Source organism: Phyllobates terribilis, unplaced genomic scaffold, assembly GCF_046119375.1.
Source record: "Phyllobates terribilis strain yellow unplaced genomic scaffold, ASM4611937v1 Scaffold_1__5_contigs__length_1240528914, whole genome shotgun sequence".
NCBI classification, from domain to species: domain Eukaryota; kingdom Metazoa; phylum Chordata; class Amphibia; order Anura; family Dendrobatidae; genus Phyllobates; species Phyllobates terribilis.
The window spans coordinates 13,369,759-13,386,132 of record NW_027362761.1 but is presented as its reverse complement, the minus strand read 5'-3'; the positions used below and the strand labels follow the sequence as shown (position 1 = coordinate 13,386,132).

At 43.4% G+C, this 16,374-nt stretch overlaps 1 protein-coding gene across 1 annotated transcript in view; it reads right to left on the bottom strand.

Moving 5' to 3' along the window:
- Window positions 1-16,374, bottom strand: part of HCN2 (hyperpolarization activated cyclic nucleotide gated potassium and sodium channel 2) — a 159,470-nt gene that overhangs the window by 106,205 nt on the left and 36,891 nt on the right. The window lies entirely within an intron of this gene.

The following is a 16,374-nucleotide window of genomic DNA, read 5'->3' as shown; positions in this document are numbered from 1 at the left end:
GGGTCCTGAGACTGAACTCTTGGGTGAAGTCTGAGTGCTGAAGTTATGAATCTCTTGATCCACTTATAAGAGGCCAAATCTTGGTCGAATATGGAACTTAGGGCTGAAATCTGCACCTTAAGAGTGCTGGGTTTGAGACCCAACTCCAATCCACTCTGCAGAAATTCAAGGATCCGAGCAATGTTGGGATGTGAGGTATCAGGAATATCCAGGGCGTACCATGATAGGAATTTTTTCCATATTTTGCCGTATATAGCATTGGTTACTGGCTTCCTACTCTGTTGAAGAGTTTTTACAACTTCTTCTGAGAGACCTTTTGAATCTTAAGATCTCGGCTTCAGTAACCAGGCAGCCACGTTTAGCCACTGAGAATTAGGATGGAACAGGGGGCTTTGAGAGAGAAGGTTGTTGACCTGTGGAAGTATCACCGGACCCTCTAGGCAAAGTTCTGCGATGGCCCCGAACCAAGGCCTTTTGGGCCACAGAGGGGCCACCAGAATTGTTGCCACTCTCTCTATCCTGACTCTCTGGATGGTTCTTGCTATCAGTTGAATTTGAGGAAACGCATAAACCAGCTTGAAATGCCAGGGATGGGCTAGTGCGTCCAAATTCATGGCATTGTCACGCCTGTCCAATGAAAATAAGAGGGGAAGTTTTGCGTTTAACTGACTGGCAAAAAGATCTACCTCGGGGAGATCCCATTTTGCTACCGACTGGCTGGATATCTTTCCTGCTTAGAAAGTCTGCTTGAACGTTGTTTGAGCCTTTCAGGTGAATTGCTGAAAGTGATAGGAGATGTTGTTCTGCCCAGAAAAATATTCGGCCTGCAATCTGTTTTAGGCTGTGTACCTTCGTACCTCCTTGATGACAAAGGAAGGCAACTGTAGTCACGTTGTCCGAGAGAATCTTGATGTGAGAACCCTGGATTAGGTTGACTGCCGCTCTGAGCGTTTTTTCTACTGCCTTTAGCTCCCTGAAGTTAGAGGATCTGGCACTGATCTCGGGACTCCATCTGCCTTGAAAGGGAATCTGGGCCACCATAGCTCCCCAGCCTCGTAGACTGGCGTCAGTAGTCACTGTAATCAGAGGGTCCTGGGTCCAAGAAATCCCCCTCTGAAGATTTCGGGAGCTTAGCCACCAAGAAAGAGAAGCTTTTATCCGACTGGGGGTCCTGGACCGTTTGTTTAGTGAGTCCCTTTGTCTGTTCCAGGATCTTAGGATATGATCCTGGAGGAGCCTTGAGTGGGCCTGGGCCCACAACACCGACTGTATACAGGCTGTCATAGACCCCAAAACAGACATTGTCGCTTTCAACGTAGGATTCTCCTGGTGTCTGAAATTTGATATTTTGGATCTGAGAGCTGTTTGATGCTCCAATGGTAGAAACGACATCTGTTTGTTGGAGTCCAGCAAGACACCAAGGAATTTCATCCTTGATGAAGGGAGGAGTTCCGACTTTTTTAGGTTTGGAACCCAACCTAATGAATGAAGGGTTTTTAAGGTTATAGAGACGTGAAGATTGAGAGTCACCACTGAAGGAGCGACAACCAACATGTCGTCCAAGTATGGAATTATGCAGACACCCTGTTTTTGGATGAGTGCAATGACTTCTGCCATAATCTTCGTAAACACCCGGGGTGCTGAAGAGATGCCGAAGGGCAGTACATTGTACTGGTAGTGTACTATTATGTTGTCCCTGAGGACTGCAAATCGTAGGAACTTCCTGTGGGCCGGATGAATGGGCACATGGTAGTATGCATCTTTTAAGTCTATGGTCTTTCCCTATTAGGGGAACAGTTGAATTATAGACTCCATCTTGAATCATCTGTATTTGATGTGATGGTTTAGGGACTTCAGGTTGATTATGATGCATGGGGTCCTTGATGGTTTCCGTATTAGAAATATTTTTGAGTAGTGACACGTCCCCTCCCAGCCAGGGGGGACCAGAGACACCACTCCCGAATTCAGAAGGTTTTTAGTTCCTGAACCCCCCCGAGAAGGAAGGGACGTGACCCTCAGGGTGACTCTCGAATTCCAATAGAAGACCCTCCTTGATGGTATTGAGGATCCACTGGCAGGAAGATATTGCCCGCCACTGGGGAAAGAAATTCGAGAGACGCCCCCCTACACGGACCAAGTCATTGCTTGTCCTGCTGCTGGTGTTGTTGCTGGGGTACAAGGATGTTGCGGCCCTTGCCATCTTTAGGATAGCTCCAGTGCCCAGATTTTCTCTTTCCTCTATACTGTGAGGGGTGACTCTGGGAAGGCCGAAAGGAACGTTTCTTAGCCTGTCTCTGTTAGGGAAGGGTTTTCTTTCTGTCCGAGGCCTTTTCCAGGATTTCATCCAGGGCTGGGCCGAATACATATTTTCCTTAGAATGGATTGGAACAGAGCTTAACTTTAGAGGTGACATCCCCACTCCATGTTTTGAGCCATAGTGCACGGCGAGCAGTATTGGATACGACAGCTGCACTGGCCGCGATGCGGACTGACTCAGCCGAGGCGTCCGCTAAGAAACCTGAGGCTTTTTGAAGGAGAGGGATTGAGTCTAGCAGGTCTGCCCTGGACGTGCCCTGAGACAGATGTTCCCCTAGTTGGGTCAGCCATTTGAAGAGGGATCTGGCCACACAAGTCGAGGAAATATTGACTTTGAGAGAGGCAGAGGATGTTTCCCATGTTTTTTTAAGGACGCTTTCCATTTTTCGGTCCAATGGATTCTTCAATTGGAATGAGTCCTCAAAAGGGAAGTGAGGTTTTCCTCACTACCCTAGCCACCTGGATGTTCACCTTAGGGACTTCCCACTCAAATCCTTCACCCTCTAGCGGAAATCTATGTTTTAATTCCGAAGGGGTGTTGAGACGATTTTCCGGGGATTCCCATTCCTGTCGAATGAGATCTCTAATTACTTCATGGACTGGAAAACCAGTCTGCTTTTTTGATCTAAGGCCCCTAAACATCTCATCCTGAACAGAACAGGGAACCTCAACTTCCTTCAGCCCCATAGTGCCTCTAACTGCGTCCAGTAATTCCTCTAAGTTGTCCGAGGAAAAATAATATCTTCCAATTTCTACTTTTTTGGCAGGCCCTACGGATGCTATTTCCTCAAAATCATCAGAGGCAGAGCTACTAGCGTCCATAGAGACCACATCTGAATCTAATTCTTGAATCTTTCTCTTCTTAGGGGGAGAGGGCCTGGAGGAGGAGTAGACAGGCAGGGCAGCAAAAGAAGCTTGGACCTCCTGTCTAACCACCTGGACCTCCTGTTTAACAAGTGATCTGAGCACCTCGATCAGTGAGGGGTTTTCTTCTCTAATTATTTTATCCGTACAGGGCTGGCACAACTTCTTCTTATAAGATGAGGACAGTTTTTTTGCACAGATGCCACATCTACGGGGCTGGTCTTTATCCTTCTTAGAAGCGGGGGCCTTGTCTTCCTAAGAAAGGGGAAGAGAAGGGAACCCATGTAACTAGGTAACCCTAGTAACTCAGGTAACCCATGTAACTCAGGTACTACTCACTGTAGCCGAGGGCGTGCTGGGCTCTGCAGATGCAGAGATACTGGATCTGTCACCTTCCATGGTGGGAATAGCCTTACCTTTTGGCATCTTCAGGCGGGTTTTAAATAAAAAAACGTGCCTACCAGCAAGGAACCTCAGTCCCCTCCCCTTTCCGGTCACTTAAGGGCCAATCCGAGGTTGATATGGGCCTTGACAGTCCTGGACATGGTCAAACATTCTGCGTCCCAGCGTGGAACGCGCAGACCAGAAGCGATAGGACCCGCGGTGACGTCACCTCCAGTGCGCGCGCACAAACCGCCTGTCGGCTCCGAGCGCTCCACCCCACGCATCTCAGCGTGGAACGCACAGGTCGGAAGCGGCAGGGCCCGCGGCGACGTTACTTCCGGTGCGCGCGCGCGTGCCCAGGCCGCCAGGAAAGAGGAGATGCCGGAGACCTGGAACGGCCTCCGGCACGAACGATGCCCCTGAGCTTGCTTTACCCTCTGTGGGGAGCAGGAAGCCAGGATGGTCCCAATGGGAGCAGCATGGAGGGAGGAGGGAGCACCCCGACCGACCACTGCCCGGCAAGTATGATAAACACAGCGCTGCCCTGCCGGCCCGACAGCACTGCAGGATCTCTCCATGCCCCAAGGGGGACAGGAAAACATTGGGGATTGACGGTGGGGAGGGGCTTTTAAACTCTCTATGTTCCTGTCCCCCAATAGGGCGTGGACAACATCCTCCAATGCTGTCGTGGAAGGAATATTGAGAAATACAGGGTTTAAGTTCGCGTGTGGCAATTGGTGAGGAACCAATATAGGGATGTTAGTGGAGACAGGGTGATATCAGATCAGCCTAGGATCTCCACTCCCCCCTTTCCCTAGAGTCTGGGCTCCCTTTTCCCCTTTCCTTTTGAGTTGCACTTAATCTTTCACACACTTTCCATGACACCCTTCACCAAATTTTTCATGTTGAACTAGACATAGGATGTAATAGTGGCTGCAGGGGAGAATAAAACGTTGTTTTTTTTTTATTTCGCCTGATTGTTGTGGAGATATTAACAATCAAAGTATTTAGCACATAACACCCACTTGAACAAAAGTTAACTTATCAGATAGCTTTCACTGGGGATATGTACCGTATATATTCGAGTATAAGCCGAGGCACCTAATTATAACCACAAAAAAATTGGAAAATTTATTGACTCGAGTTTAAGCCTAGGATGGGAAATGCAGCAGCTACTGGTAAATTTCCCCATCCTCATATGCATGGGCCCATTATCCCCAATCCTGGTATGCATGGACCCCCGTCCGAAAACTCATCCTGGTAAGCCTGCCCCCCCCCCCATCAATGCACACATGAAAAAAAATAAACACCTCTATTCACCTTCCTTCCCTGCCTCTGCTCCAGCGCTGTGTACTGTTTTGCCAGCAGATGATCTCAGTATCTGAGCAGCGCAGGACGTCACTGCCATGAGCCCTCAGACGCTGAGGTGAGCTGCAGGGATATTCACTCCTCTCCATGCCGGGACTATGAGCATGGAGAGGAGGGAATATGCATTTCTCTAATAACGCGTACTGTCAGCAGCAGTCAGTGCCCGCTACTAAAGAGAATGAATATTCACTCTTCTCCATGCCCATGGGAGTGGAGAAGAGTGAATATTCATACTCTCTAATAGTGGGCACAGAGGATCGCTGAGCCGCAGCAGGAAGCCGGCTGCTGCAGCTACAGTGTGCGCTATTAAAGAAAATGAACATTCACTTTAGCAGCGGGCACACATGGTAGCTGCAGCAGCCGGCTACTGCCTTTGCACCGCTCCTCTGCAGCCACAACCCCCCCTATACAACCTTCAACAGCTGGATATGTAAGTATATACTTGAGTATAAGCCGAGGGGGGCTTTTTCAGCATAAAAAATGTGCAGAAAAAGTCGGCTTATACACGAGTATATACGGTACTTCTTCTATGACATTGCCCAATCATTAGCAGGCACTAACACTCAAAATAAGGAAGAACACGCCCCTACCATTGCTTAGATCATGGTTCTCAGTGTTTGAGATGCATGGTCCTGCATGATTAGAAAGCACACAACTAACACCTTTCAGATAAGGTCCTTGTGGATGAAGAGGTAGTGCAGCTGAGTTTATCTGTGTCACATTACAAACCCTTCTATCAACTTTCCCACACTGACTGTCTGGAGATAGGTGTTATTACTGACATTTTGAGCTCTTATGTTTGTTGTGCTCAACTTGTATGTGTTCTGCAGCGAGTTCAGAGCAGGGTCTCATTAAATCACGCACAGGAGTAACCCAGAACAGCCTACTCCATTGTGAGACATAACAGCCCTAATCTCACTGCAGAGCTAGTACAAGTTGCCTGAACACAGCAGACATACATGTGATTACATATCACACACTAAGAAATCTGCCCTAAGCTATTGTGGGGTGTGTTCCTTTTCTTCTGTGTTGCTGCCTGCTTATGATTGGTCAGCGTTCTATATAAAAAAGATGTAAACGCCCCAGTGAAAACTATCTGATAACATCCACTTGGACATAACGAAAGTTAACCCATTAGGTGCCAAATGCTTTGATTACTAATATCATAAAGAAGAAAAATAAAAAAAAAATAAAAAAAAATGGACTCTGTTCTGCAGCCAATATTATATTGTGTGACCAGTTCAACATAAAAAATTTGGTGAATGGTCCTCTTTATGTACATTTTAATGTCAGCTTGATGTTTTACATCTAATTATCTTATATGTATCAAAATGTATTGCCCATATGTTAATACCTTTGTTGCACAGTATTAGCCCGATTCAATATTTACAATTTATTGAAGTCACTTTTCTTTTTTTTGCCTTGTGGTATCCGCTGAAAGTTTTTGCAACAAATTCTTCAAAATGCCACATACGGTTCATAAATTTGGCACAAAATAAAAATGCTCCTTTTTTGTTTGCAAACAATTTTTGAAACATTTTAGCACAAAAAGTTGCAAATGTTTAAAAAGTCACAAAACTGCGCCAAACTGAAAACTCTTCCAAAAAAACCTTAACTCCAGGAGGAAAAAAAGAAAAAGATTAAAAAAAGAAAACAAACATCTAAAAAGTGTTACAAAATGTATAGAGAATAAGTCGGAAATACTAAAGCCACTAAACTAAAAGCAAATTACTCCAGAGGAGTGGAGAAACAGAAATGATAAATCAGGGCCTATGTGTTTTTACCGGATGCCTTCTCATGGAATAACTGTGTTTGCTGTGGTAGTCCTTCTATGCCAAAAATTCAATCCCGACGTATACCAACCAGTAGAGGCCAAAGGACCATTCATTTGGATTTTGTCTTATAAATGGAGGACTACATGTCCATTGTGAGTTGTGTAAATAGCAAACATACATTGCTAATGCATTGTAAAATAACCTGACTCAACTTGTTTCACCATTACCATCCAGCTTCTTCAGGGGTCCTTACACTTGTTGCTAGGGTGCTGTCCGCCAGTTACACTGGCCTGGTTTCCTATTACATGACGACACCCTGTGAGATTATCTGGTCTCGAGTTATTAGTATACTGTTGTAGGAGTTAGAAGTCACCAGTTTTCTCACTAGTACAGTACTGGAACCAAACGCAACACTGATTGGTAAATATCAGGATCAGAATTCTTTCGAATCCCAGTAAGTGCAGCATTAGTGTGGCTGTGTATTACAGTTGTTTTTTTCAGTAATTGTGCAAGAACATCAGCAATGCCTGATCTCTCGGAGGTAAAAATATACCAAAGCACATCTAATATCTCAAGTGCTTAAACTTTGACATCAAAGTGAGGGAAGTGATTAAGTCTCTTAAGTTCATTCTTAGGTCCTGGAAAATCACTAACTCTAAAAACTATAAAGGGGGTTGGAACTCCAGCCACTATATAAATATATTATGAACTTTTAAACTTGTGTATCTCCATGGTTACAGACAACAAATAATACCTGTCCCCATCCTGTGTGCAAATCCGTTAAAATATGTAACTTTTTAAACAACCAACCGTCCACTGGATTTATTAACAGAGGAAAATAAGCTGTAACTAGAGTAAGCCAATTTAGAAGACTCAGATGGTACATTAAATTGGGTAGAAATGACAACATCCCTATTCGATCTCATCTTGCAATCTTGTTCGTCATATCTGTTGATCACTCTTGTATATGAGCACACATGTGCATTACAATGCATGTATATGCCTGGATTGCACACAAAACTAGATTCAAATGGATATTGCAGCATAAACAGTTGTGCTCAAAAGTTTACATACCCCGTCAGAATTTTTCCTTTCTTGGCCTTGTTTCAGAGAATATAAATGAGAACCAAAAAACTTTTTCCCCACTCATGGTTATTGGTTGGGTCAACACAGTAGTTTGACAATAAATGGCTTTTCTCTTTTTAAATCTTAATGATAACCAAAAACATCCAAATGACCCTGATCAAAAGTTCACATACCCTGGTGATTTTGGCCTGATAACATGCACAGAATTTGACACAAATGGGTTTGAATGGCTACTAAAGGTAACATCCTCACCTGTGACCTGTTTGCTTGTAATCAGTGTGTGTGCATAAAAGCTGAGTGAGTTTCTGGGATCCAGACTCTTGCATCTTTCATCCAGCCACTGATATTTCTGGATTGTGAGTCATGGAGAAAGCAAAGGAATTGTCAACGAATCTATGGGAAAAGGTAGTTGAACTGTATAACACAGGAAATGGATACAAAAAAATATCCAAGGAATTGATAATGCCAATCAGCAGAGTTCAAACTGTGATTAACAAATGGAAAATCAGGGGCTCTGTAAAAACCAAACCACAGTCAGGTAGACCAACAAAAATTTTGGCCAAAACTGCCATGAAAATTGTTCGGGATGCAAAGAAAAACCCACAAATAACATCAGCTGAAATTCAGGACTCTCTGAAAAATAGCAGTGTGGCTGTTTCAAGATGCACAATAAGTAGGCACTTGAAGAAAAATGGGCTGCATGGTCGAGTCACCAGAAGAAAGCCATTACTGCACAGATGCCACAAAGCATCTCGCCTACAATACACCAAACAGCACAGAGACAAGCCTCAAAACTTCTGGAACAAGGTAATTTGGAGTGATGAGACAAAAATTGAACTTTTTGGCCACAACCATAATTTTTACATTTGGAGAGAGGTCAACAAGGCCTATGATGAAAGGAACACCATTCCTACAGTAAAGCACGGAGGTGGATCGCTGATGTTTTAGGGATGTGTGAGCTACAAAGGCACAGGAAACTTGGTAAATGTTGAAGGAAAGATGAATGCAGCACGTTATCAACAAATACTGGAGGCCAAGTTGCACTAATCAGCCCGGAAGCTGCGCATGGGACGTACTTGGATATTTCAACATGACAAAGATCCAAAACACAAGGCCAAGTCGAACTGTCATTGGCTACAGCAGAACAAAGTGAAGGTACTGGAGTGGCCATCTCAGTCTCCTGACCTCAATATCAATGAGCCACTCTGAGGAGATCTCAAGTGCGCACTTCATGCTAGACAGCCCAGGAATTTACAGGAACTGGAGGCTTTTTGCAAAGAAGAATGGGCAGCTTTACCATCAGAGAAAATAAAGAACTTCATTTACAACTACCACAGAAGACTTCAAGCTGTCATTGATGTTAGAGGGGGCAATACACGGTATTAAGAACTGGGGTATGTGAACTTTTGATCAGGGTCAATTGGATGTTTTTGGTTGTCATTAAGAGTTAAAAAGAGAAAACACAGTAGTTTAACAATAAATGGCTTCACCCAACCAATAACCATGAGTGGAGAAAAAGTTTTTTGGTTATCGTTCATATTCTCTGAAACAAGGCCAAGAAAGGAAAAATTCTGCTGGGGTATGTAAACTTTTGAGCACAACCGTACAGTTGGGGAAAAATAAGTATTTGATACGCTGCCGATTTTGCAAGTTTTCCCACCTACAAAGAATGGAGAAGTCTGTAATTTTTATCGTAGGTACAGTTCAATTGTGAGAGAGAGAATCTGAAAAAAAAAAAATCCAGAATATCACATTGTATGATTTTTACATAAATAATTTGCATTTTATTGCATGAAATGAGTATTTGATACAATAGAAAAACAGAACGTAACATTTGTTACAGAAACTTTTGTTTGCAATTACAGAGGTCAGACATTTCCTGTAGTTCTTGAACAAGTTTGCACACACTGCAGAAGGGATTTTGGCCCATTCCTCCATACAGATCTTCTCAAGATCTTTCAAGTTTTCGGGACCATCGCTGGGCAAAATTAAGTTTCAGTTCCCTCCAAAGGTTTTCTATTGGGTTCAGGTCTGGAGACTCTCTAGGCCAGGGTTCCCCAACTCCAGTCCTCAAGGCCCACCAACAGGTCATGTTTTCAGGATTTCCTTAGTATTACACAGGTGATAATTCCATCACCTGCACAGGCAATAATTCCATCACCTGTGCAATACTAAGGAAATCCTGAAAACATGACCTGTTGGTGGGCCTTGAGGACTGGAGTTGGGGAACCCTGCTCTAGGCCACTCCAGGACCTTGAAATTTTTCTTAAGGAGCCACTCCTTAGTTGCCCTGGCTGCATTTCAGGTCATTGTCATGCTGGAAGACCCAGCCACAACCCATCTTCAATGCTCTTACTGAGGGAAGGAGGTTATTGGTCAAAATCTCACGATATATGACCTCATCCATCCTCCCTTCTATATGGTGCAGTCTTCCTGTCCACTTTGAAGAAAAGCACTCCCAAAGTATGATATTTCCCCCATCATGCTGCACAGTTGGGATGGTTTCCTTGGGGTTGTACTCATCCTCTTTCTTCCTCCAAACAGGGCGAGTGGAGTTGATACCAAAAAGTTCTATTTTGGTCTCATCTTACCACAAATATTCATGCTCTTTAATAGCGGGCACACATGATCACCCGGCCGCTGCAGGAGCCGCGGCTGCGCTGACGCTGTGCACGCTATTGAGGAGAGTGAATAGTCACTGCTCCCCACGTCCATAGTCCCGGCGTAGGGAGCAGTGACTATTCCGGCAGCTGATCTCGGCGTCTGAGGACGCATGGCAGTGACGTCATGAGCGGCTCACACGCTGCAATCAGCTGCTGGAGAAGAACAAGACGCAGCGCTGGAGCAGAGGGAAGGAAGGCGAGTAGAATCCTTTTATTTTTTTGTGTGCCATGCATACCAGGATGCGGGTGTCATGCATACCAGGATGGGATGGGGGTGCTAAGCATACCAGGATGGGATGGGGGGGGGGCATGCATACAAGGATGGGGATAGGAGGGCCATGTATACCAGGATGGGAATGGGGGCCACGTATAATAGGAAGGGGGGGCATATGTACCAGGATCGGGCATATATATATATTAAACCTAGGTGCGTCTTATAATCCGAAAAATAAGGTACTTATTTCATGCAATAAAATGCAATTTAATTATTCGAAAATTATACAAAGTGATTTTCTGTATTTTTTATTTTTACATTCAGTCTCTCACAGGTGAAGTGTACCTACGATAAAAATTATAGACTCCTCCATTCTTTATAGGTGGGAAAACTTGCAAAATCGGTAGTGTATCAAATACTTATTTTCTTCACTGTACGTGTGCAAAACTTAGTCAAACAAATGTCATTGCTTCGTCATTTTTACTTGGACATACAAAAAGTGATGTTGACCACGTTTTTTTGGTTCATCTTGAAATGTATAACAGATGTACACTTTTTTTCTCCATTATTCTCAATGGGGGGTGTATTGAAACATAGTAGCACTTTTAATACATCTGAAACATGTACTTTTTCTTGCATGTATCATTGAAAGCTAAGGAAAAAAAAAGATACATTTTGTTTTTTTTCTTAAAAAAATAAATAAATAAAAAAGGTATATAGACGTGGATGAACATATAAGTGGAGAGTTGGACAGATGTAGTTCGATGTATGGCACATGCTTGTGTTTTTGATGTACATGTTCTAGGCATACATCTGCAGATGTATAAATGTGAACCTAGTCGTACCTTTACTTTACCAGCGTAGCTGATGAGATTCTCTTCTCTGGGACAAACTTACTGTGGATGTGGTGGGGGTATAGATTTTATACAGTTTCCAAATGGCAAAGTGGAACCCTGTGCCTGGATCTGGCAGGATTTTGGCTATTTTTCCATTTCTACACACTGGTCCACAGAATACAACAAGCCAATTTTTCTCATAAATTCACCAAAAGAGAATAAGAAACATGGTAAATGAATTCACTAGTGAATCCCAATAGGCAGTGAATCAGTAAAATGCAAATAAGTTAAATATTTATCTCCTACTTATTTATCGGCCAAGATGTCCTTGTGTATTACGCAGCCCAGACAATGAAGGATACAGATGCTTCCAAAGGCTTAATCTGCAAGAGTTAATCTGCATAACAGGAATTAGCGGGCACAACTGCAGCATAGGAAGGAAAAGGCAGAGACAGGATTTACCTTAATTGTTTTGTCTAGCCTCCTCCTGCTGCTCCATAATACACAGGAATCCCTCTTTCATCTTGTGTCACATAACTACATGTGAACTATATTCAGCATGAAGTAGAAAAGCAACAACACAGATACCAAATGATTCTCTGCTGTAGACTTCCAGTCTCACCACACACAGTGATTTCTCAAAACTCAGAATTTGGAAGTGTAAAATAGCATTAAAGTTGTAAGACTGCAGGGCGCCCCAACCTCAGGGAGACCAATCATTTTTTCATAAAGGGCCAAAGCTATTATCAGTAAAAAAAATTATTATTATTATTTTTTTTTTAAGTTTTCCTAACATTATGTATTGGAGAAATGTTTTAGATTCTGGTTTCCCTTTACTACATGCAGTTTTCCCAGACGTGATAGGTTCTCTAGTTGTCATTCATTTTCAAGGTGGCAGCTGTCAAGCACAGCCTGTAAGATAAAGGCTATACAAATAGGTCAAGTACACAGCAGAAGTGGATCTTCGTTAGAAAGTTTTCTGTTTCATTGAGATAATGGGTGCTAATAGGAACTATACTAAATGGACACACTTAATTCAATTATTAAAATTTAATTTTTTTTTTTTTTAGCTTTAAGTGTATACCTGTCCTTTGAAAATTGCTGCATATTTTAGAAGTGGCAGCCATAGTTGCCAAAATCAAATGTTTTGGTAATAGCTAGGAACATAGATGTCACTGCTGCTTGTGTATTCCATCCACAGAGCTTTTTGCTCTCTTACCATTGCTTCAATGTTATAAACTGCTTGTTAGAGCTTAACATTTACTTTAAAAATTAGAATATAAATTACAAATGGGATGTAGTCTACAGTCAGTCATAAAACGTGTACAGATATAATTAGCTTACTACTTTACTGTCATAATTTACTAGTCAAAGATAATGGCCTCAATTCAAGGGAGCATGTTGAAGTCTGACTCTCCTAATTCATTCAGAGGCGCAAGTGTTTTGCATCTGGCCACAAATCGTATTCTAGTTATGAAACTGGAGTAAGATTCCAGAAATAAAGAACACCAAAGCTAATCATGAATTAGACAAGCTGTGGCATCATGCCCCCCATAACGCTACAGCTCCACCCATTTTGGTGGAGCTGGGTGAAACTTGCATGAAAATACCAAAAAGTTGAAACATTTTTGCACAACCCTGCATTGCGCAAAAAAAAAAAAATTGCAACTTTTGAAAGCTACTTATGCTGGAAATTTAGCATAATTTCTTTGATGAATCTGAGCCAATGAGTCTGGAATGGAGATTCTAAAAAAAAAAGTGCATTGTAACAGGATGCTATTGAGGCCTTTGAATATTAACACTCTTATAACTAACCATAGAAACCTTCAAAAAAGGCGTCTTGAACACAAAATTTCTTTTGAGATCCAGACGCAAGTATAACCTGAAGTGAACATTGTGATGAGGTAGGCTAGGGTCTCATGGTTAGTATGAACTCTTACCCAGAACAGTTGTTTTGAAAGTTGAGCCAAATTCACAAGAAGTTTGCCACTTCTTATACTTACCAGCAGTTCTCTTGGGTTTCATATTCTGCTTATTGGGTAGATTATTTTCCTTTTAAACATTTTTCCATTTCACGCTGTGGTTTCTGGAAAACCACATGCAAATTGAAAAATAAATAAATAAATCACTCTTCTCACATCTCTAACCCTTACTACAAACCTGCAACTAAATACAGCCTAAAAATGTTTAACAAAAGAAAATTCTTAGTGATCCGGATTGTAAATCAATCTGTCTCCAAGATCTGATTTTTATGGTTAGAATTAATATTATTTGCTAAAATTAAAGAGAAACGTTCATCAGTTTGACCATGTTAAACTGGCCACACCATGGAGTAGTGGCTGCAGAGCTGAAAAAAAAGCAGTTTTCATTGTTTAATTTACCCTCTCCATTGCAGAGATATTAGCTTGTAAAGTTTAGGTTATGATTCATGATAAACCCAAAGGGGCGTTACAAGAGATTTGTCTCCGGGGGCGTGTACTTCTTCCCCTGCATGATGCCGACCAATCATAAGCCAGCAGCAACATACAGGGGAAAGAAGCAGAGCTGCCCCTCCCCCCTCACTAACTGCCATGAGATGAAAGCTGAAATGGTGTTTGTGGTCACACTCATCTATGCTCCCCAGCACTTCGTAATCACACACAGTTCTGCAATGAGGAGAGCAGACTGTCATCATTGTTTGTCTGTCATTTCTTACAGAGAGAAAATTGCCTTGAGCTTTTGTGGGGGCATGTTCTTTCACCTGCATGTTTCTACCTGCTTATGATTGGTGCAGCCTCATGCAGGGGACAAAGTACACGCCTCAGTTATTAATCTCTGGTAACAACCAGTTAAACTAAATATTTCATACTTAAAGTGGTTGTCCACTAGTTTATCATTGATGACCTATGCTTAGGATAGGTCAATGTCTGATCGGTAGGGGTCCAACATCCGGCACCCCCTGCCGATCAGCTGCTTCCGGTGGTGGCGGCTGCTGGAGATGCTCAATTGCGCAGCTGCTCGGTCTTTTGATAGTGGCTGCAGCCAGGTACTGCACATCAGCCTTCTATTGATTTGAATAGGACACAGATGTGCAGTACCCAGCCGTGGCCACTATCAAAAGACCGAGCAGCTCCACCAACATCAAAGATAAAAGTAGTGGACAACCTCTTTAACATGGAAATGAGAAATTAAAAAATAACTTCTATTCCACTCTGCAGCCACTGTTCCATCATGTCACCAGTTTAACATGCTCAAACTGGTGAAAGGTCCACCTTAAGGCTATGTGCACACGTAGCGTTTTTGAAGCATTTTCGCAGTGTTTTTCCCGCCGCGGAAAAGCTTGTTAATAGGTCTGTCATGCATACCAATCCAGATGTGCTGTGCACATGATGCGCCAATTTCCGCTCCGGATTCGCATTGCGTTAAAAAACGCAGCACTACCATTGTTCAGATATTTCCGCCGCAAATTCGCACCCATTGACTTAAATTGAAAGACAGCAAAACCATAGGTAACCTGTGGATTTGCTGCATTTCAATTAAACTCAATGGCCTCGAATTCACGGCGGAAACGCGCTGCATGTGGTACCCAGGTCGAGAGAACAGGCTTCTACTCCTTTCATCCGATCGCCACTCTCGCTGATAACAGTGAGAGCAGTGTGGCTGGAAAGCGCAGTAGTCTGCTCTGCCCAGCCCGCGTGCCCGCAGTGTAAAAAAAAAATAAAAAAAATTAAGTAAAAATTTAAAAAAAAAAAACCTTTTATACTCACCTGTTCAGCGCCCCCCAGTGTCATCCTGGTCCCGGCGGCGATCCTCTCCTCCCGGCGTCTGGCGGTATACTGTGGGGAGCGGGCTCGCTCCCCGCAGTGTACTGAGCAGCCAGGACCTGCGGTGACGTCAGCGATCAGTCATGTGACCGATCAGCTGATGCTTACGTCACCGCAGGTGCTGTCAGTATAGTACCTGCGGTGACGTGAGCATCAGCTGATCGGTCACGTGACCGATCAGCTGATGCTCACGTGACCTCCACGTGGGAGCATTGTCAAGAATGCTCCCACAGTGGTTAGCTCACCGGGGCTCATCAGCTGATCTTCAGCTGATGAACCCCAGTGACCTCCTGCAGCAATGTATACTGACAAGAGTGATTTTACACTCCTTGTCAGTATACATTGCTGGCTTCTACAGCAGTGCCATCAGTGATTGCTGATGTCACTGCTGTAGAAGTGACACGGATCGTCGAGGGACAATCGGCGGTGATCGTGGACTGCGTCGTTGATGGCGGAAAGGTGAGGGATATGGTTGTTTGTTTTTTTACTTTTTTTTTTTGTCATAAGATCGATGGTTTCGTGGAGGCGTACAATAAAGTTTTTGTAAAAAAACTTGTTTTTAATTTCATTAAAATATTTTATTCTGGCCGTGTATGTATTGAAAATCGCCGACATCTTTACTACGCAGTTAGTAATAGAGACGTCTTATAGACGCCCTCAATTACTAACCTGTGAAGCCCACATTAGCCGCCAATACAAGACTGACGTGAACCCCAACCCCATTACCCCACTGCCACCGCTACAGGGCAGTGGGAAGAGCGGAGGTTAAGCACCAGATGTGGCGCATCTTATGGATGCGCTATTTCTGGGACTGCTGAGGGGTGATATTGATAGCCGCGAAGGGGGCTAGTATCCATGGCCCGCAGCTATCTAGATTAGCTTTTGCTGGTTAGATTTTATAGGGGGATCCCATGTAATTTTTTTTCTGAGGTTCCCCTGTAATCTAGCCAGTAAAGGCTAAACAAACAGCTGAGGGCTAATATCAATATTCAGGGAATATTGTTGGCTAATGGCCCCTTCCCCGGCTACTAATATCAGCCCACAGTGGTCGGCTTTCCCTTTGCT